This window comes from Nicotiana sylvestris, chromosome 5 (genome assembly GCF_000393655.2).
Source record: "Nicotiana sylvestris chromosome 5, ASM39365v2, whole genome shotgun sequence".
In the NCBI taxonomy this organism is placed as follows: Eukaryota; Viridiplantae; Streptophyta; class Magnoliopsida; order Solanales; family Solanaceae; genus Nicotiana; species Nicotiana sylvestris.
In genome coordinates this window covers 110,759,166-110,781,372 of record NC_091061.1, presented here as the reverse complement: position 1 = coordinate 110,781,372, position 22,207 = coordinate 110,759,166, and positions in this window count along the sequence as shown.

Here is a 22,207-nt window from a genome sequence, read left to right as displayed (position 1 = left end):
GCTAAACCCGACTCCCGGTCTCACATCTTGAATTCTAATAAAAATCACGAAACTAGAATCCTTATATTCTCATGAGTTCATACATACCAAATATATCAAAATTCGACCACAAACGACCCCTCAAATCCCTAAATCAAAGTCTTCAATTTCAAACCCTAAACCCCCTATTTTAACCACTAATTTTCATAAATTCCATCTCTAATCAGTAAAATATCACCATAGAAACGAGTTTTAGTTCCAAGAATCTTACCTCCACGAAATTCCCTTGAATTCCTTATTCAAATTGCTCCCACAAGCTCCAACCCAAATGAGAAATTGATGAAATAAGCCAAAAATTCGCGAAGGCATCTATTTATATGTTCTACCCAGCGGTACCGCACCTGCGGTAATTTTACTCGCACCTACAGACCCGCACTTGCGGTCCCAGGTGCACACCTGCGATTTCTCATTAACTTCTCCTTTTTTGCACCTGTGCCCAATCAGCCGCACCTGCGGGCACGCATGTGTGGTAACTCTTCCGTATCTCCATTGAACCTCAACCAACCCAAACTTCGCACCTAAGACGACCATTCTGCACCTACGGCCACTCGTCCGCATCTGCGGAAATCACAGAACAGCAGCACACCAGCATTCTTTAAGTGCCAAAATCAATCCGTCAACCATCTGAACTCATCCCGAGGCCCTCGGGACCTCAATAAAACATGCCAACACATCTCATAACATCATTCAAACTTAGTCGAACCTTAGAATCACTCAAAACAACACTAAAACATCGAATCAACCTCGGATCTAAGCCTAAGAACTTAGAAACTTTCAAATTCCACAATCGATCAAAAAGTCTATCAAACCTCATCCGAATCACCTAAAATTTTGCGCACACGTCCCAAATGACACAACAGACCTATTCCAATTTCCGGAATTCCATTCTGACCCCGATATCAAAATCTCCACTACCAATCGGAAAATGCCAAAATTCCAATTTCGCCAATTCAAGCCTAAATCAACCCCGAACCTCCAAAATATATTCCGATCATGCTCCTAAGTTCCAAATCACCTAACGAAGCTATCCAAACCATCAGAATTCACATCCGAGACCTTTTTTCACATAAGTCAATATCTTATTGACTTTTTCAACTTAAGCTTACTCAAAAGATACTATGTGTCTCATTTCTCTATAAAACCACTCCGAATCCAAACCAACCACCCCAATACCACATAATACAGCTTAACAAGACATAAAAAGTAGAAATGGGGGAAACGGAGCGGTAACTCATAAAATGACCGGCCGGGTCATTACATGCGGGCATGAAATGCAACGTCCCCAAGCAGAAGGGACGTTAGTACAAATAATGTTCCGAGTATGTAATTCATATAAATAAGAATACAAACCATCAGAATTCACATCCGAGACCTTTTTTCATATAAGTCAATATCTTATTGACTTTTTCAACTTAAGCTTACTCAAAAGATACTATGTGTCTCATTTCTCTATAAAACCACTCCGAATCCAAACCAACCACCCCAATACCACATAATACAGCTTAACAAGACATAAAAAGTAGAAATGGGGGAAACAGAGCGGTAACTCATAAAATGACCGGCCGGGTCATTACATGCGGGCATGAAATGCAACGTCCCCAAGCAGAAGGGACGTTAGTACAAATAATGTTCCGAGTATGTAAAGCATATAAATAAGTATATAAATGACATGAAAGAAACATGGAGTAAATGACTCAACCTGTATATCCGGTTAGATCTGTAAATTATGAAATATTTATAATGTAATGTATATGCATGTAAATGTTATGTAATGCATAGGTCTATACGTACATATCATCATCAAGCCTCTGAGGGCATACCATCATATCATTTCGGCCACTGTGGGAAACATCATCAACGTATACCAGTTGATCAGGTGGTGGTACGTATATAACGTCATAACTTTTTCACATATCCCATATACATATATATGCGTATATAACACCGTCTGAGTCATGGGTGAATGCACATATATAAATGAATGCAATGCATAATGAAGTAAGTCAATATGATCTCTTGGAATATTATAAGACCCATGAATAAACAATATGGTAGTAGGACATATGGGGAATCAGGAACATAGGCAATCTTAGTACTTCTAAGAATAGAATCATTTCTAAAACTTGCATGCTTGCTCATTTCGTTGTATCATATAGATCATGCCAAAAAGGAAAGAAGGGATAGCCTTAACATACCTGTATGATCTCGTCCTTATGACTTAACCAAGCTCAACACAATTTCAACAACCACCCCAATCACAATCTAGTTGGGTGAGCTAAATGAATCCCAATTAACTCCATTAGGACCTATTTCATCGCAATACTCATTACGCTGGTTACAACACATCTTGGTTTGCCCCGCCAAGCATCCACAGTGGAGTGAACCACAAAACTAGCAGCAATCCAAATAGAGGCAATAGTTAATATACACCAAACCTAAAACCCATTTCCAAGTTTGACTTTTCATCCTTTTTTTAAAACTAAAAATTTCAGCCCCAAAGACGAATTTTAACTAGGAATGAATACACCCTCTAAATGTTCATAAATTAAAAAACCTATTTGCTCCATTATATTGAAATGTCACATCCAATAGATGTTTGTTTAAGTCAAAGAGAATCAGAGGAAATCAACTCTAAGGATATATCATAAATGAGGATGGGATCCAATTGCCCGAAATCCGGATAACTCAAAAAGTTATATCATCATAGCCTACAAATAAGCATCATCAATGATGCTCAGAATTATTCTGATTTATGAAAAGGAAAAAAATTAATGACCAAAAAACCAGAAGGAAAGAGGACACAACATACTGTAAATAGGATGATGTGATAAGCCCCCTCATATTTGAGACTCCAAATTCAGACAACAGCTTGCAAATTGTTGCTAACGTGTAAGCAAATTACTACCAATGTGTAAGCAAGACAACCCACTGCCTCAATTTTCCAAGCAGGTGGGTAAGCTGCCTGCTTGGCAGCTTGAGCAGTGTCACTTCGAACACTTGTATCTCTCTATTCCGATATCGTATTGATAAACGATTTACAATATTAGAAATAAACACATAGGGCTTTAATTCTATATAAATATATCCATGTAACTTCCAATATATTGGGAGAAAACTGCATCGTAACTTAGCCTATAAACCTGCCAGTTTCTCCGAAGTGCGGCAACGTGACTTGGTGATCCTACTTTAAAAATTAATATTTCTCTGCTCTGATGTTGCATGAACAAATAGTTTGGACCATTGGAAACTAGGTTCCAAGACCTTCATTTTGGTATATAATATGTCCCAAAAAGACCTCATATAGCACATAAAATATATTGCACAAAATGCTTCATTGCAAGGCAGATCCTTAGTCTGTTTTTTTCGCAACTTAAATCTGTTTTTTTTCCAAACTTTATATTTCATATACGTACATCATATATAGTCATATCATGACTTTAAATGTGTTTAAATCGTGATTAAAAAGTCTCATTCATCCTAACTTACCTAATACTTCGATAAACCTTCCTTAGCCTTATATAAGAATTTCATCCTTTTTGAGCTTACATCACTTTACTTATGGCGTACTTTCACATATAGAAACACAGGGTGTAGCAGGTTCGTTACAACAGGTCCAAGATTGGTCTCTTGGATGGATCCTCAATCTTGAGGGGGAGTATTAAAGATAATCTTATCCAACAGAATTCTAATTCAAATCTGAAATAGATTCAATTATGTCTTTGTAACTGCATATATCTGTAAATTCTATCTGATATAGGTTCAGTTATATCTTTATAAATGCATATACCTTGTACTATAAATACTTGTAACTTGAACAATAGAAATACATGTTAAGAACTATTCTTCTTTGAGATTCTTTAGGTATAAGGATCATTGGAATTATTTGAAGGGTTATAGTTTGAAGAGGATGGGGAAAGTTGATCAAGTTTCATCACTCCATTTGATTATGAGTATCATAGGGTTATGAATAGGTGATTTATTTGATGGGGTACTTAAGGGGGTTGCTCCTTATTGAATTTTTTTGGTTTTCCTGGTCGAGGTCTTTCTGAGACCTGTTCTGACAAGATAGACATAGTCGTCTATTAGCAATAGCATTAGTTGAATTTTCAAGTTTAAATTCAAAATTAGAACTCGTAGAAAAAATATTTATTCTTTGTCGTTTTGGAATTCACTCGATTTATTAGGTATGTTTGACTCAAAAGATATCAAAACTTTTTTGAATAAATTAATCAAAGAAGTTGAAGGGGTAAATCTTAGCTAAGTATAATAATCTCTAGAATGAAAGATAGATAAAGAGAATAATGATAAGAATTCCTTATCTCATTTAGACCAAAAAAGACTTTTAACAATAATCTTCTCAATCCTCTATGTAAGCAAGTTTATCGTAAGTATTATAGATTAGCCGAAAAAAGTGTCCTTACAAAGTTGTTTCATGCTCTATATATAAAGAACCCAACCTTGTTGAGCTCTAAAAGACAAGCTATAGGATTATTCGAGAGAATATTCCCGATGTCCCCTAATGGGCCTGCACTACTGCAAGGGTCGTACCGTCTATTGTTCGCCTTAAGGTTGCCCTCTACAAGATGTCGAGTTGTGTGGATCTCGTCGTTCGTCGTGCTCATCAACGGTCGTGTTTGTCCAAATTTGGACCCATATAGTTAGTCCCTCCGCTTGTCGACGTTGCAACTTGGTGCGTCCTCGATGAGCGGACACCATGCGTTCTTACGGAGAAATTTGACCCTACGAAGCATTACGGCCAAACCAATGGTAGGCGCTCAACGTGCTTAGAAAGACACCAAGTAATGTATTTTATCGGGAAAAGACATCATCTTCACGTGCATCATCATTACGCGTGTTTTTGAGGTGGGGGATTGATGGTTTGTCGCTTCGATTTTGGTGCAACTCTGTGGCCTTCCGCTTCGATTCTGGCGCCACCCAATCCTATAAATAGGTGGAGGGTTTGTTTTTTCAAAAATTCTTGGCCAATTCATTTATGATTATCCCTCCTTGTTTCTCCGAGTTTGTCTTAACACCCTTCTGCATCTTCCTCTCACACTCTTCATCTTCCTCTCACACTCTTCATTCTCAACCTCCTCTTCTTCCTCTTTTTTTGGCTGTGTCACTACCTTTTTTAATGAAAGCATGCCAAGATCACATCGATCTCGTGAAGGGGTTTTTGAGGCTGCCCCGTTGTCCATGGTGCCCCCTTCAGGTGGTGAGGGTATGGTGGTAGAAGAAGGTGACAGTCTTCCCACGGTGGAGGAGTTACTGCCGAGACACCCCATGTCTTGAAGTGACTTCCTCAAGATCCCCCTTCTACTCCTACCCCCGTATTCTCTAAGACGGAGTAAATTCACATCGACGTTCTTTGTACAAAGTACGACATTCCCGCTCATATTGATATTGTTCCAGCGGGGAGGGATTTTGTAGAGGTCCATAGACCTGGGTACTGCGCTTTCTACGAGTACCCTTTCGTGATCGGTTACTCATTTCCCCTCCTCCCATTAGCGGAAGAGTTCTGCAGGTTCTACCAAGTTTGCCTGGTACAACTTTTGCCATATACGATCAAGATACTTCTGTTGTTGACCAAGTATGCGGAGTTGGCGGAATGCGATATTTCTATCCACCACCTTTTGCACCTATTCTCGCCTAGATTCCACATGGGGTACTATGGTGCATCTGAGGCATCATGGCACAAAAGGGCTGGTGGTTGGGACTGATGACTGAGCAAGTCGTAAGTTTTGGCATAAGTATTTCATTTTCAAAACTGAACATATCGTTTCTGACTCCGCCAGGTTCCTGGAGCGGTGGAGATTGAGGGGCTTAAAGGCGAACTGAACGTCAATGCTGATAAGCTGGCGGTAGCTATTTCTGGCACGACAGCCTTGGAGAATACCCTTCATGTTTATAGGTCAGAGCTGACCGAGAAAAAGGAGGCCTCTAAGCTTAAGGTCACGCGGCTTGAAGAGCGTGTTAAGGAGTTGGAGGCGGAGTTATCTATGTTGAATGGACAAGTGGCCTCATTGAGGGTAGAGGATTCAAGTCAACGCTCTCAACCTTCTACGTCTCGCGCCTCGGCTGATCCGTATACTAGTGAATATGGTGCCTCGCCTGTACTGGTTTTTGGTGTAGTGCGGTATGACCATAATACTTCTGGTAGTAGTTCAGGCCATAGACCTTTGGCATCCTCGAGCTTCTTTTTCAATATATTCAGTATTAATTTATTGGAGGATTCGTCTTGAACATTGCCAGCGGGATGGTATAGCGTGGAAAGTATTATTTTGATGTGCCATTTTTCGAAAAACTCGGTTGTTTTCTTGCCGATGAACTAAGGTCCGTTCTCGCAGCTGATTTCTTTGGGGATGCCAAAACGGCATATTATATTTTTCCATATGAACGCGATGACCTCTTGCTCACGTATCTGAGTGTATGCACCTGCTTCCACCCATTTAGAAAAGTAATCATTTAAAACCAAAATGAAACGTACCTTACCTCATCTTGCTGGGAGTGGTCCGACAATATCCATCCCCCACTTTAGGAATGGCCATGGCGAAGTGACGGAATAGAAGAGCTCCCCTGCTTGGTGTATCATAGGGGCGTACTTTTGACACTATTCACACTTCCTGACGTAGTTCGCGGCTTCTTTTTTCATGGTGGGCCAGTAGTATCTGGCGCGGATGAGGCATCGGACGAGGGCGCGATTTACCGTGTGGGAGCCGCAGTGCCCCTCATGTACTTCTTCCAGTACTCGCCTTGTTTGATTTGGCCCAAGACATTTGGCAAGGGGGCCGCCAAACGTTCTCTTGTAGAGATCACAGTTTACGAGGCTGTATCTGGCTGCCTGTATTCGAAGCTTTTTGGATTCTTTTTTATCTTGTGAGAGCGTTCCATCCTACAAATATGTTAGGAGACGGTTGCGCCAGTCCCAAGTTAGGTTTATAGAATGTACCTCGACTTGGTCTATTGCGGAACGGAGAAGGGTGATCACGTTTTCCTTATTGTTATTTTTGGTGGCTGCCGCTAGCTTGGCGAGTCTGTCTGCTTCGATATTCTGTGCCCTAGGTATTTGGTCGAGGCGGCATTCATCAAACTCTGGCAGCAGTTTGTGAATTTCTGACTGGTACTTTTGTAGTCTCTGTTCTTTGATTTGGAAAGTCCCGGTGACTTGGTTCACTATGAGTTGAGGGTCGCAATGGAGGACGAGTCATCGCGGGCCGTATTTGAGGGCTAATTTCAATCCTGCAATCACAGCTTCATACTTGGCCTCGTTGTTAGTCATCTCGGGGCATCGTATAGACTGGCGAATTACTTTGCCTGTAGGAACCTCGAGGAGAGTCCCAGTCATGATCCCGACGCATTAGATGTGCTGTCAGTGTAGAGGACCCAGAGGTCGGAATATGCGGAAGTGCGGAGTGCCTCCTACTCTACTTCAGGCAATATTTTTGCACTGAAATCAGCGACGAAATTGGCGAGCACCGGCGACTTAATGGCAGTTTGTGGTTGGTATGTTATGTCGTTCTCGCTTAATTCTATGGCTCATTTGGCTAGTCTACCCGATAATTTGGGTTTGTGTAGGATGCCCCTCAGGGGGAAGGTTGTCATCACTTTTATAGGGTGACATTGAAAATATGGTCTAAGCTTTCGTAAAGTTACGACTAATGCCAAAGCTAGTTTTTCAAGGTTAGGGTACCTTGTTTCGGCATCAATTAAGGTTTTGCTGATATAGTAAATCGGAGATTGTGTATCTTTGTTTTTGCGGATCAAGACTGCACTTACTGTGACTTTGGAGACTGCTAGGTATACTAGTAGGCATTCCCCCGGGTCTGCCTTGATGAGCAGTGGTGGCGAGGATAGATACGCTTTCAGCTTCCCTAAGGCGTTGATTCATTCTACATTCCACTAAAGTTCGTGGTCTTTCCTTAGCACATTGAAGAATTTATGGCATCTGTCTGATGATCGTGAAATGAACCTTGACAAGGCGGCTATTCGTCTTGTTAATTTCTGCACCTGCTTCTTGCTGGTCAATATCTCCGGTATTCCTTCGATGGCCCTGATCTGATCCGAGTTGACCTCGATACCCCTTTGTGACACTAGAAAACTAAGGAACTTTCCTGAAGTTATGTCGAAGGCGCATTTTTCGGGATTCAGCTTCATCCCGTATTCCCTCAATAACTCAAAGGCTTCCTTCAGATGGTCAATGTGATCCTCTTTCTTTTTCGACTTTACCAGCATGTCGTCGATGTAAACCTCCATGGTCTTACTGAGTTGTTCTTTGAACATCTTGGTGACTAACATTTGATATGTCGCCCCTACGTTCTTGAGTCCGAACGGCATTACCTTGTAGCAGTACGTTCCTCAGTGAGTGATGAAAATGGTCTTTTCTTGGTCTTCTTCAGCCATCAGAATTTGGTTGTAACCAGAGTAAGCATCTAAGAAGCTTAGTAGTTCGTGTCCCGCCATTGCATCGATGAGCTGGTCGATGTGTGGTAATGGAAAGGAATCTTTCAGGCATGCTTTGTTTAAGTCGGTGAAGTTGACACACATCCGCCATTTCCCGTTTTTCTTTTTGACAATGACCACATTGGCGACCCATTGGGGATATTTTGACTCTTGGATGGAGCCATTAGCGTGTAATTTATCAACCTCTTCGCTGACCGCCTCATTGATGGCGGCGTTGAACTTTCTCCTCATTTGTCGTACTGGCGGGTAAAGAGGATCGACATTCAACCTATGTATGGTGATATCCCTTGGGATGCCTGGCATATCTGAATGGGAAAAGGCAAACAAATCGGCATTATTAGTTAAAAACTCACGATATTTACCTGGTTCTGAGAGGTTGTGTCTGATATAAGACTTTTTCGTGCTGTCGGTGTTGTCTAGTTGGACGGGATCGAGGTCTTCTACAATTGCCTTGCAAGCTTCTACGACATCCGGGTCTTTGATGGCCTCTATTTGTACGCCGGGTTTGGTTGATATGGTTGATTTCTACGCTTCTGCACTTGCCCCTTTTAGTTGTTTGGTGTGTGTGCAGTCTTGGGCATTCCGGTAGCATTCCTGGGCGGTACGTTGCTCTCCTTGGATGCTAAATATCCCCCATGGGGTGGGAAATTTGATTACTTAATAGAAACTTGACGGGACGGCTCGCATGGCGTGTATCCATGGGCGCCCTATGATGGCATTGTAGGCTGTTTCCCGGTTCATAACGTGGAACATCATCTCCAGGGTGACTCTTCCTGCTAGGATGGGTAGCACTATCTCTCCAGAGGTTCGTTCCACTGCATTATTAAAACTCGTCAGTGTTATGCAATGCTATACTGTTTTATCCTCGAGCCTCATCTGCATGAGAACTCGTGGGTGAATAATACACACGCCGCTTCCATCATCCACCATTATTCTTTTTACGTCGGTATCCGCGATGTGTAAAGCTATAACCGAAGCATTATAGTGAGGAAAAGACAAACCGTTAATATCCGACTTATCGAAGATAATATAATCTTCGAGGTCGTCATACTGTTCGTAGGCGACTGTCCGTTTGAGTTTGTGTGTGGTGGTGAACTTCACATGGTTGATCATCGTATCATCGCTGCCACCAATGATCATTTGTATGGTACGAGCTGTTGATGGTGGTTTTGGAGGTCCCTGAGGTTGATCGCGTCCACGAGCGAAGTTGGCCCGTCCTCGGTCGCTCAGCAGTTCTTTCAGGTAACCCTGGTTTAACATTCTTACCACTTTCTATCGCAAACCTATGCAGTTCTCAGTTTTTTGTCCCCTTTCCTGGTGGAAATCACACAGAAGGTTCGATCTCCTAGTGCTCGGATCCAATTTCATCTTTTGTGGCCACTGCACTTTTGTGTCGAGCTTTTCCAGTGCGTACACTATTTCTGAAGAAGAAACACAAAAGTTATGAGCAGATAACAGTGGAGGCATACCTCTTTCGCTTCAGGGTGGTGCAATATGTTGGGGCTATATTGTGGAGGAGGTGGGTTGGATGTTCAGACATAGGGATGGTGCCTTTCTCGGTTGAAATGCGGTAGTTGATCCCTTCGATCGTCGTTGCGACGATCTCTCCTTGTCTCAGTTTGGACCGAGGTTAGTCGCTGGATCGGGTCGTTCAGGTCATCCTCGTCTACATTCACTTCGGCGCAATAGGCATTATGGATCTCTTCCCACGTGGTGGGAGGGGGGGTACTTCATGAGTCTACTTAGCAGCTTCTTGGTGGCTTTTGACCCATTTCTATTCAACCCATTTTGAAAGGCTGCTACCGCTATCCCTTCTGACACGTTCGGTAGGCTCATCCTTACCCTATTGAATCGGGCTAGGAAATCCCGAAGCCCCTCGCCTGTCGTTTGCCTGACGGCGAAGATATCATTTACCCTGCCCTCTGCCTTTTTCGCTCCCGTGTGAGCGGTGACGAACTTATCTACCAATTCTTCGAACGTTGATTTCGATCTTGCTGGTAGTTGGGAATACTATGTCAAAGCTCCTCCTGTCAGAGTTTCGCTAAACTTTTTCAGCAGTACTGATGGCACCTGTTCTTTTGATAGATCGTTACCTTTTACTACAGTAACGTAATGGATCAAGTGATCCTCCGAGTCTGTGGTGCCATCATATATTTTTATATATGGCGGTAATTTGAAGGTTTTTAGAATAGAGTGGGGAGCTGCCCCTTTGCTGTATGGCTGTTCGACAAATCGACCCGCGCCACGTTTTGGTAGCAATTTCGGAGCGCCTGGTATTTTATCAACCCTTTCCTGATGCTCTTTCATCTGGTCGCGGAGTATTTTGTTCTCATTTTCCATCTCTTACATTTTCTTTAAGATGGCTGCAAGTGCATCGTTGCCTATATCAGCGACAGTACGGGTGTTACCTGTTTGTGTAGTTTTTGGCTCCTCGGTGACAGCTGCGGTTTTTGCGGGTAATGTATCTTCGATATCCCTCTGAACGGATTTCTCGAGTATGTTGCTCAAGGTGTTTGTCAACCATTCTTTTAATAGCCTTCTCACAGCCGGTGGTGTTTCTCCTGCTGCGGATGTTGAGGTTTCCCTCTCGCGCGAGATAGTTAAACCCTCGAATGGGGGGAGTGAGATCTCTCCCTCAGGTGTAGCACTTGGTGTTACATTTTTGTTGTCTTCTCCACTGGCTTCATTGAGGGAATTCAGGAGGTTTTTTGTGACACCTACTATTTCCTTTAGCCTTGCTTCTCCCTTTCCTGCCATTGTTGGCCTTTGTGAGACTGAAATGAGGTGATTATTTCTTTCAAGAATCTAGACGAAACTAAGGTCTCAGCTATAGAAATCCCCACAGACGGCGCTGAATTTTTTGACTCAAAAGATATTGAAACCTTTTTGAACAAATTAATCAAAGAAGTTGAAGGGGTAAATCTTAGCTAAGTATAATAATCTCTAAAATGAAAGATAGATAAAGCGAATAATGATAAGAATTCTTTATCTCGTTTAGACCAAAAAAGACTTTTAACAATAATCTTCTCAATCCTCTATGTAAGCAAGTTTACAGTAAGTATTATAGATTAGCCGAAAAAAGTGTCCTTACAAAGTTGTTTCATGTTCTATATATAAGGAACCCAATCTTGCTGAGCTCTAAAAGACAAGTTATAGGGAATATTCGAGAGAATATTCCCGATGTCTCCTAATGGGCCTGCACTACTGCAAGGGTCGTATCATCTCTTGTTCGCCTTAAGGTTGCCCTCTGCAAGATGTCGAGCTGTGTGGATCTCGTTGTTCATCGTGCTCATCAATGGTTGTGTTTGTCCAAATTTGGACCCATTTAGTTTGTATAGGAAGATTTATGAGGATTACTGGGGTGAAAAATTAATTTTCAAAGAGATTCGGTATGAGGGAGTGGTTATATTTGCTTGTGACACATTATCACAGGGAGTGTATATCCTCTGTGTTTTGATCTCTTTTACTACTAGATAAAGCAGGCCCGCGCATGCGGGCCCAACCCAACGTTGCAAATTATGAATACGATTTTAGAATTGTTCGGATTTTGTGTTATTTTTGTGTAGATATGCATATTTCTTTTCCAAAGTGGGATGGTTATTTGCTTTCTTTTGCCCAACAAAAGACACCAAATTGTAGAACTACTTTAACGTAGAAAGGATTAACGAAATATTCACATTGCAAATGGGAGAGAATTTCTAATCTCTTATGGTGATCAGAACCAATAAAATTGGAAGTTTACAACAACAAAGTGCAGGAAACATGTGATGGGTCAACTTCCCTGAAAAAATATAATCACTTGCTCAACTTACTCTTAAGAGTTTCATGATTTTCTTTTGGTAGGTAAATATATAGTTTTATTGCATATTAAACTACACTTAAGAAATGCAGGTCAGAATTGTATTCCATACATTTCTAAGATGTTCTTACTTTCTTTCCCATCTAGCTATGGTTACTTCTATACATCCAAGAACATGTAATAAAGCTAAAAAATTGGTACATGGAAGAAAAAATGGGCTTCAGCTTTCTCTAAGCACGCATAACATCTTAAGCATATGATTTCACCAACATGTGGGAGGTTTGCTCGAGTTAGGTCATTATGACATATAGTCCACTTCAAGAAAATTAACTTTGGTGCTGCTTTGCTCTTCCAAATACACCTCCAAGTTTTCGTTCCAGATGAGTCAGTACCTTTTGAAAAGAACAGATAGCAGAACTTCATCAACTGAGAAAAAACCATATGTACTTCTATTCCATTTAACAGAATCAGGTTCACTACGTAGAGGGGCTGACTACTTCAAGAATTTCTGTAAGAGAGGAAGTTCTTTCTATTCTCTATTTACTGTAGTTTCTCTTGAACACAAGCTCCTACCCTGATTAATCTTGCATTGAGCAATGGTTCCATCTAGATCTGCAACCATTTCTTGTAACAAGATCAATAAGTAATTATGGATTAAAAAAATCCATCTCAGCGACAACCATGTAAGAATGCTTTTATATTTTATGTCTCAAAGGACAAAAATTTAGAATATTTCTCACTAATGTATAACGTAGAAACATGTAAAGCTGTAAAGTTGAAAGTAAAACTAAAAGAGAGAGTTCTTAGTATATAGAAAGGATAAAAGGTTGAATAAATAAATACAGAATACTTTTCTATAGAAAAAGAAGGACCAAAAGCATGGGGACGATTAAAACAAGAGATACATGATATGACCAATCATAGGACAAAGAAATGCAGATAAAGAAATTGTAAAGCAAGAAATAACCAATTCCAGGTTTTAAGAAATAAGCTTTGGCAGCATAACATTAGATGCAGAAACCTATAGGTTATGCCAAATATATAGAAAAAATTATCAAAATTAAGAATTAATGCCAAAAATATGTAACCACTTTCAACCCTGCACTTTAAGAAGGAAGAGATGCAAATGCAGCTTGCATAAACTTGAAAATAGTAGTTAAAAGAGGATTTTCCCTTCGTTTGATTGAAAGGAAGGATCTAAGATTTGAGAAACAGTCTTTTGCAAATTTTGCCTACATTTGTTAAGTCCACATTTGACAAAAGTTTCTAGTACTTGCAAAGTTTACCAATTTAGGCAACTGAATTTTTTTCAAGAAGTCACAAGTTCATTTATAAATTAAACAACAACGTAAGCAACATAGTTCATGAAGTATGAAGCAAATCTCCAGTTGAGCTAGAAGAAAACCACATAAAGTATAACTAATTCAGAAATAAAAGCAATTCTCTGAAGGCACCAAAATAGTAAGGAATGGTAGAAAAATAGAGTAGACAACAATAACCTCCTTCAAGAAAAAAATAAGGAAAAGACACTTCCTCCTATTTTTTTTAATGGGTAATCATCCCTTAAACGGATATTTCTAACAATGCCATACTGAGAAATTAGTAGTGTATATTTAATGCTTTTCCTTGAAGAGAAAAAGATAGAAAGGGGGAAAGAAGAAGATAGAAAGAGCTTTAAGGAAGATAATTGTGACTGTTTCTGTTCTTCGACACCCCTGGGGATAGAAAGCTAACTATGAAACTTATTTAAAGGCACTTGGAAAATATTGTACATCGAAGGAAAAATGATATTCATTACAATGTTCCCGACTCGTCAATCCGGATCCCAAATATAGCCCAAAAACCTTTGTGGTGATAGTATAGTTGTCATAGTTGGCCCAATTATTGCATCTTCGGACAGTCCAATAACCTCTTTGAGCCCAAATTTCTCATCCATCATGACAGTATTCTTATTCCTTTTAAAGAATTAAAAAAACTTCCCTCACTTTTGTTTCTTTACAATTTTAATTTTCTAATCATTACTTTTCCTGTTGTTGGGATCAATAATTCAGGGAGAAAGTAAAGATATTGTCAAAAGGAATAAAAAAAAGAGTCACATATTTCAGTACCCATAAGACAATATCATCACAATTATAATTGTTAATTATCAAACTGCAAATTTTTTAATTGAAAAAGTACTCGTTGCCTGAAACCTTGGTGATATATTAGGTGGACCACGCTTCACTCCTGCGACAAATACCCTAGATTCCCTCCAAAAATTAAGTTGGAGAATTCTAGATAGAAAACGATAAACGTTACCTTTTGATTTTTTCACCTTAGGCTCATTTTAAAGACAAACAAATTAGTAAATGTTATAAAATAAAAGCAATGCAGTAAAATGTAAATAAGAAGAGATAGAAAGAAGGAAGAAGTCTTTTCTTCTTTCACTTTGGTATATCTTTCCATTGCAATTACATAGCCTTTTATAGGCATAAAAAGTAAAGATGATGGACATAAAGTAGGAGATTTAATCTTTAAGCTATTCACAACATGGGCATCCAATGTAGCATCCAATTTACAAACTATGTTATTCACAACATGGGCATCTAATATAGCATCCAATGTACTAATTATTTATAACACTCCCCCTTGGATGTCCATGTAAGATAATGTGCCTCATTAAGAACTTACAAAAAAAAATATTGGGATGTATATAATTATTTATAATATGCATTGCTTGCTGCCTCATTAAAAACCTTAATAAGAAAACCCAGTGGGACAAAACCTTGGTTAAGGAAAAGAGTGCAGCGTGTAGTTACTCCCCCTGATAAAAAATCACTTAATGTCTCGAAGACGACACATTCCAATCTTATATATCAGCTTTTCAAATATTGATGTTGGTAATGCCTTAGTGAACAGATCAGCCAAATTATCACTTGAACGAACTTGTTGTACATCTATTTCACCATTCTTCTGAAGATCATGAGTGAAAAAAAATTTCGGTGAAATGTATTTTGTTCTATCTCCTTTGATATATCCTCCTTTCAATTGAGTTATGCATGCATCATTGTCTTCATATAATATTGTTGGAATATTCTCCTTCGAAGAAAGACCACATGTTTGCTGAATGTGTTGAGTTATCGATCTCAACCAAATGCATTCTCGACTTGCTTCGTGAATGGCTATTATCTCTGCATGATTTGAAGAAGTAGCAACCATAGTTTGTTTTATCGAACGCTATAATATGGCTGTACCTCCACTTGTAAATAAATAGCATGATTGAGATCGACCTTTGTGTGGATCAGACAAATATCCTGCATCTGCATAACCAATCAATGATGGCTTGGATTCATTTGAATAAAATAAACCCATATCAATTGTCCCTTGGAGGTATCTGAATATATGTTTAATACCATTCCAGTGTCTTTGTGTTGGCGAAGAACTAAATCTTGCCAATAAGCTTACTAAGAAAGCTATATCTGGTTGGAAATTATTGGCAAGATACATTAATGCCCCAATTGTACTAAGATATGATACTTCGATACCAAGAAGCTCTTCATCATTTTGATGAGGTCGGAATGGATTTTTCTTTATATCAAGTGATCTCACAACCATCGGGGTACTCAATGGATGTGCTTTATCCATATAGAATCACTTTAAAATCTTTTCGGTGTATGTTGATTGATGGACAAATATTCCATCTTTCATATACTCAATTTGTAGACCAAGACAAAATTTTGTCTTTCCAAGATCTTTCATTTCAAATTCTTTCTTCAAACAGTCTACTGTTTTTGGAAGCTCCTCAGGAGTTCCAATGATATTTAAATCATCAACATACACAGCGATTATAACAAATTCAGATCCAGACCTTTTTATAAAGACACAAGGACAAATTGGATCATTCTTGTACCCTTCTTTCAACAGGTATTCACTCAGGCGATTGTACCACATACGACCTGATTGTTTCAATCCGTATAAAGATTTCTGAAGCTTTATTGAACAAGTTTCTCGAAAACTTTTATATGCTTCTGGCACTTTAAATCCCTCAGGTACTTTCATAAAAATTTCGTTGTCTAATGATCCATACAAATAGGCTGTAACAACATCCATTAGATGCATATCAAGTTTTTCTTGCACTGCCATATTTATGAGATACCTGAAGGTGATAGCATCCACTACAGGAGAATATGTCTCTATATAATCAATTCCAGGCCTTTGGGAAAACCCTTGTGCCACAAGTCATGCTTTATATCTAACGACTTCATTTTTATCATTTCGTTTTCGCACAAAAACCCATTTATACCCTACTGGCTTTATGCCTTCAGGTGTTTGAACTATGGGTCCGAAGACTTCAAGTTTTCCAAGTGAAGTTAACTCTGCCTGGATTGCGTCTTTCCATTTTGGCCAATCATTTCTCTGTCTACATTCATTGACAGATTTTGGTTCTAGATCCTCATCTTGTTGCATTATTTCAACATCGATAAAAATATTATTCCGGTTCCATCTTTTCCCGGTTGAGACGTAACTTATTGATATCTCTTCATTCTCATTATTTTTAGGTACCTGGACCTCCCCTAAGGTCTTATCATTTGTTACGTCTTGGGGCTCTTCTTGAGCCACTACCTCTGTGTTATGTTCACTTTGATCACTTGCTCATTTTCTTCTTCGAGGATTTTTATCTTTAGAACCGATTGTTCTACCACGTTTCAAGCATGGATTAGACTCATTTGCTTTAATTAATTATCCTTCCAGGATATCAACTCGAATTGGAGCATTAGCAGCTGGAATATGTGACTTAGTCACCCTTGGTAGGTCAGTGAATACATCTGGCAATTGATTTGCAATATTTTGCAAATGAATAATCTTTTGAACCTCTTGTTCACATTGATTTGTTCGAGGACCTAAATGAGACAGTGATAATACATTCCAATCTATCTTCTTTTTCAGCTGCTTATTTTCTCCCCCTAATGTTGGATATACTGATTCATCAAAATGGCAATCAGAAAATCTTGCCGTAAATAAATCTCCAATCATCGGCTCTAGATATTTTATAATAGAAGGAGATTCATATCCAACATATATCCCCAACCTTCTTTGAGGACCCATCTTTGTGCGTTGTGGTGGAGCAATTGGAACATATATCGCACAACCAAAGATCCTAAGATGGGAAATATTTGGCTCCTGACCAAAAGCCAATTGCAATGGGGAGACTTTATGATAACTTGTGGGCCTTATCCGCACAAGTGCTGCTGCGTGCAAAATAGCATGACCCCATACTGAAATGGGAAGTTTTGTTCTCATAAGCATTGGTCTAGCAATTAATTGGAGGCGTTTGATCAATGATTCTGCTAGACCATTTTGTGTATGAACATGAGCAACCGGATGCTCAATTGTTATCCCAGTTGAAATACAATAATCATTAAAGGCTTGGGATGTAAACTCACCAGCATTATCAAGACGAATTGTCTTAATTGCATAATCTGGAAATTGTGCTCTTAGCTTTATTATTTGAGCCAACAATCTCGCAAATGCCATATTGCGAGTTGATAGTAAGCACACATGTGACCATCTTGTAGATGCATCTACCAAAATCATATAATATTTGAATGGTCCACATGGAGAGTGAATGAGCCCACATATATCACCCTGTATACATTCCAGAAATGCAGGAGATTCCATCCTAACTTTAATAGTTGATGGTCTAATAATTAATTTTCCTTGAGAACATGCAACACAAGAGAATTCCTTAAATTGAAGAATCTTCTGATTCTTCATTGCATGTCCATGTGAATTCTCAATTATTTTACGCATCATATTAGAACCAGGATGGCCCAACCGGTCATGCCAAATAATAAAATTATCTTGATTAGTAAACTTCTCGTTTACTACGGCATGTGTTTCAATCCTGCTAATACTTGTGTAGTATAAGCCGGAGGAAAGAGCAGGTAACATTTCAAGCACATATTTCTTACCGGACATTATTATAGTAATATAAATATATTCAATCTTTTCATCATTTGTAGTCTCAATATGATAGCCATTTTGGCGAATATCTTTGAAACTTAATAAGTTTCTTTGAGATTTACTACAATATAGTGCTTCATCAATAGCCAAATTTGTTCCTCCTGGTAGTAATAAATTGGCTCTTCCAGAACCTTCAATTAATCTTGTACTACCGGATATTGTATTAACATTCGCTTCTTTCATTACCAAATAAGAGAAATATCTCTTATCTTTTAAAATAGTGTGTGTTGTAGCACTATCCAGAAGACATATATCATCTTTATTAATCTTGAGTCCAACTGAAGACTGGGGAATTTTCATATTCTTCATAAAAAAATACATCATAAGAAATATGAAAGACAAACAAAAAAAATATTAAGAAATACATTAGGAATGTAGAAACTAGCAACACATGATGCATTAGGAAAATACACTCAAGAAAAATAAACTAGTTGCAAACATAAAAATAACAACTTTTATAGCTTCATTCTCCAGTAAGATGATTAGTTCTTCAGTCAATATCCTCAAAGAAGTCTCCAGCTTCTAAATGAGTAATATTTGTTAGGCCTCCAAAATCACCATCTTTATATGCAAGATGTGCCTTAGAATCATATTTGTTTGAGGGACCTGCTTCATCATCATTATTTTGAAAGGTCAAGTGTGCCTCCACATTATTTTCTTTTTTCCTGAGGGAGGCTTGATAAAGTTTGACAAAATGATCTGGCGTACGACAAATGCGTGTGCCCAATGACCATTCATACCACATCGGTGACACATACTAGTTTTACCTTTTGAATGATTAATTTGAGAACCCTTATTGTTCTCCAATTTATTTCCACCATAATGACGATAATTATTTCGTCCCCTGCCACGTCCACGTTTACGACCATGTCCACGACCACGATAATTATTTTGTTTTCTTTCAAATTTATCATATGCTGCTACAACATTCACTTCCGGAAATGGAGCTGACCTAGTGGGACGGGCTTTATGATTTTTCATTAATAGAGTATTATTCTGCTCTGCCACAAGTAGGCATGTGATTAACTCAGAATATTGCTTAAAACCTTTTTCACGGTATTATTGTTGTAGCACCACATTTGAAGCGTGAAAAGTAGAAAATATTTTTTCTAATAAGTCCTCATGTGTGATAGTGTCTCCATATAATTTTAATAGAGAACTTACTTTAAAGACAACAAAATTATACTCACTTACGGTTTTAAAGTCTTGCAGCCTTAAATGTTTCCACTCCTACCGAGCTTTCGGTAACACCGTAAGTTTTAGGTGGTCATACTGATCCTTCAAATTAATCCATAATTCAAGTGGATCTTTTACGGTTAAATATTCAGTTTTAACCCTTCATGTAGATGATGACGAAGGAAAATCATGGCTTTCGCTTTATCCTGATTTGATGCTTCATTTCCTTGTATAATAGTATTTTCAAGACCTTTAGCGTCAAGGTGAATTTCAGCATCAAGAACCCATGATAAATAGTTCCTCCCGGTGATGTCAAGTGCCACAAATTCAAGTTTTGATAAATTTGACATAGTGAAAACTATCATAAAAGATGAATAAGTTAGAGAAATAATTATAATAATAAACAATTAATGAAAACAAAACGATTAAGGTAAAAGAAATGAAAATAGAGTTATATCATGTTAACAATCTACTATTTCATTTTATTCTTGCCATAAAGTAGAAATTACATACTTGTTTCATTTCACTTTATATTATTGATATATATGTGTTAATAGAATTGAACGTGACTAACATTATTTATATGTTCCAATAAATATAAAGTAATTAAACTATAAAATTATTGCTTGTCAATTCATTTCTCACAGTTCTTCAAAATGCCTTAAAGATATGTTTTGATCCAGGAAGGCCATGAATATTATAAGTATGTCATTAGTGCATAGCTAGTTTGATGACTTTGAGGTCGTCTAAGAGTTGAGCACGGAAGAAAATAGTTATTTTATCACTGCAATGTACTTAAAATATTTAAGATGCCCAAGAGCACAAGTAATCTGCAAACAATGAACATATGATATGTACTGCCATAAATAAAATGATTATAATGATACATACCTTAATAAAATATGGCTCAACTTAGCGGGAGTTAAGAATAAAATTAGAGCTTCGTGCTGATAACGTGTTATAAAATAAAAGCAATGCAGTAAAATGTAAATAAGAAGAGATGGAAAGAAGGAAGAAGTCTTTTCTTCTTTCACTTTGGTGTATCTTTCCATTGCAATTACATAGCCTTTTATAGGCATAAAAAATAAAGATGATGCATAAAGTAAGAGATTTAATCTTTAAGTTATTCACAACATGGACATCCAATGTAGCATCCAATGTACAAACTATGCTATTCAAAACATGGGCATCCAATGTAGCATCCAATGTACAAACTATTTATAACAATAAAGTCAATGTTATGCAATTTTTTGGTCGAAAAAGTATATGGTAAATTTTTTGATATGCATCCGCAATAATATAAATATTTTCTCTGGCAGTATTACTACCAATGGCTAATCATACTTTAACTTCCAAACTAATTTTTCATAAATGTTTATGACGCATAAATTAAGATCATTTGAAATGCCTATTGTTCAACGTGAATCCCATTTAAAATTTGCATAATGCAATATGGTTAATTTTTTTCATCATCTGCAACGGTCTTAAGAAAATTTATGATAGAGGGTGTAGGATAAATTGTTGACAAAGAGTAAAGTTTAGAAGACAATAAATGTGAATAGTTTTTAAAAGAATAAAAATAAATAAGTAAAATAATAATCGAATAATTTATTAAGAAACTCTTCCCAAGCCGCGATTTGCCGCCTAATGGAGACTTTCCTACAAATAACTATTTATCTTTCATTGAGCTAAGCAAAAGGATTATTCAAATTCCATTTGCTTAAAGGGGAAATTTATTCAAGACAAAAATTGCGAATTCGGGGCTTACTTCTTCATAAAACCAGAGATTAGAAAGACCAATTTATCCTCCATTTAACTAATGAAAAAGAAATTACAAGGTTAAATTTGTCATTTTGACATGGTTCCACAATTATCAATTTGTCACTTGAGTAGTGACTGAGTGATTTCCGCGGACCAATTTTTAAAAATATTAATTAAAGGACGACAAAAAGAATTAAAACTCAAACGGATTGTAGTACTACATATTTACGATTTCTACCCTCTAACTTTTAGCTTATTACTATTCTTTTAATTCATTGAACTATTTTGAAGTATGCACTCCCAACTTCTCATGTTTTTTTGTACCTTTACGCCCTTCTCTCGAGTTACTCAATTTTACGCCAACCATTTCAATAACAAAATTATGAATTTATGATAACTTTTGTCTAGCTCATTTCAGTATGTATTTGGTCTGATGATAACATGTGTTTTTCCTTCTAAATACCATTTTTTCTTGAAAAACATGACTCAAGTTATAAATTGTTTTATCTATTTTGTGTATACTATTAACTTTATCTTTTGGATCATCATGTTTTGCTTTTGCTATTATATTATAAAAGGTGTTATAGTATTTGTTTAGTCAATATGTTATTTGGCCTTTGAATATGACCTTTTTATGCAACTATAAATTTGTGATCGATCTTAAAAGTTTTTACTCATATTACATTATTTCTTGTCTTACTAGATGTTTGAGTATACATTTAAACTATTGTATCTCATTAAGCATGTACGCCTTAAATTTAACTTTGTTACGAACAATATATAAATTATAAATGTATTATAGTATTTGTTTAGTCAATATATTATTTGATATTTGATAGAGTTAAACAATTGTTCTCGTTTTTATGCAATAATCAAGTTATGACCGACTTTAAAAGATTTTTCTCTCATATAAAATTATTTCATGTCTTGCTAGATTTTTTAGTATACATTTAAATTGTTTTATCTCAT